Source organism: Gekko japonicus, unplaced genomic scaffold (assembly GCF_001447785.1).
Source record: "Gekko japonicus isolate JY-2015 unplaced genomic scaffold, Gekko_japonicus_V1.1 scaffold1825, whole genome shotgun sequence".
NCBI classification, from domain to species: domain Eukaryota; kingdom Metazoa; phylum Chordata; class Lepidosauria; order Squamata; family Gekkonidae; genus Gekko; species Gekko japonicus.
This window is the reverse complement of record NW_015161458.1, coordinates 301,555-302,998: the sequence shown is the minus strand read 5'-3', so window position 1 is coordinate 302,998 and position 1,444 is coordinate 301,555. Positions and strand designations below refer to the sequence as shown.

General features: G+C 43.9%; 1 protein-coding gene across 2 annotated transcripts in view; it reads left to right on the top strand.

Moving 5' to 3' along the window:
• The first annotated feature begins 778 nt into the window (after positions 1 to 778).
• SMPX (small muscle protein, X-linked) overlaps positions 779 to 1,444 on the top strand; it is a 39,534-nt gene continuing 38,868 nt past the window's right edge. Inside the window, exon 1 of one of the 2 annotated variants that reach the window (XM_015429087.1) lies at positions 779 to 923. The gene's annotated coding sequence lies outside the window, so the exon portion shown is untranslated. Of the gene's footprint in view, positions 951 to 1,444 lie in introns of both variants that reach the window. The other variant, XM_015429086.1, reaches the window with a different exon arrangement.

Genomic DNA, 1,444 nt, shown 5'->3' with positions numbered 1-1,444 from the left:
GCGGTCAAAACAAAATAAAGCGAGATGGGGGGGGGAGGCAGGCGAGCGAGCGCGGCAGACGCAGCTCCGACTTCCCCTTCCCTTCCACGAGATGCCTCAGCAGCCTGCGGGATGCCGGAGGCAGCGGCGATGGGGGGGGGGAGCAGAGGATCGGGAGGAAGGGGGCCCGCAAAACTGGCAGGGGGGCCGGGCCCCATGGGCCCCACGCAGGCTACGGGCCTGTCCCCGCGCCTCTGGGTGCAGGAAATGACTGTTGATCAGCCAGTCACAGGGATGCCTTGGGATGTCTAACTAAAGACTTCAATTCCCAGGGGCAACTGCTCTTAAAGATATATGGCAGTTCTACTTAACTACAGTTAAACGCTGGCTGGGGGCAGCACACTTCCAGTTATACTAGCAAATGCCTGTTTAAAATGTTATACTAGAAATGCCTGCATAAAGAGCCTCGTCGCTTTGCTCAAGCTACATTTCTGACATTATCCCACTGAATTCTACAAAATTATTTTGAAGTAGTGGCTTAGAGAGGAGCATGGAAACAGAGTCGCATGTCTGCCTCGTTCACTTCCTAATGTGTAACATAATTTTTTTTTACAAAACTTCTTAAAAACAACAACAGTTGTTTCACATTTTGAAGTGACCACAAAACATGACCTGAAGGTAAGTTCACTAACACTTTTTGCTTGATACTTGAGCCCCAATTTTAACTAGGAGGGAATGAAGTTACAGGATGAATCCAACTCTATATTTAGGAAGAACAACTGTAAGCTATGACAGGAATTCTCTTTTACACTTGGCTTCTAAACTCAGCTCTCTGCTCTAGCCCTAGAAGTGCTCTCGGTGTCAGACACAAACCAGGCAGAACTTCATCTGTTTCAACCACCTGTGAGGAATCAGAGGCAAGATCTGCCAGCTGACCAAAGAAGGTATCTCACTAAGCGTCGAAAGGAGGTGTATGTATTCACTCACTTGATGGCTTGGAACTTTTATTATATAAATAAGTTAACCAGGTACAAAAATGGGGGGGGGGGGCTTAAAAAAGGTAAAAGGGTGACTTGAGAAACACCTTTTTACACAGAGCTAGGAAGTGAAGGGATTAACTCTTTATTTCAGTCTCTTGTGTACCATATCAGTAAGTTTACCACAAAGCATTATTGTGACTGTTTTTAATCTAGGAGACTTTTAAATGGTAAAGAAGAATACCCCAGCTATGTAAATACCAACATGAATTCTGTAGAAGAGCAGTTTGTGTAGCCGGCAGAAGCTAACCAAAGATTTTTAACTTAGATTTTTTTTTTTAATTTGTACAAAATATAAGCAAAGTTATAGCAGCCCCTTTCTATTTAAAGTACTCATTAACAAATGCCACAATGGTAACAGTTTATAGTTCCAGTAGCAATGAAATCTTTACAGTGCAATTGCACCATGAGCAGTAAAGTGCCAACAT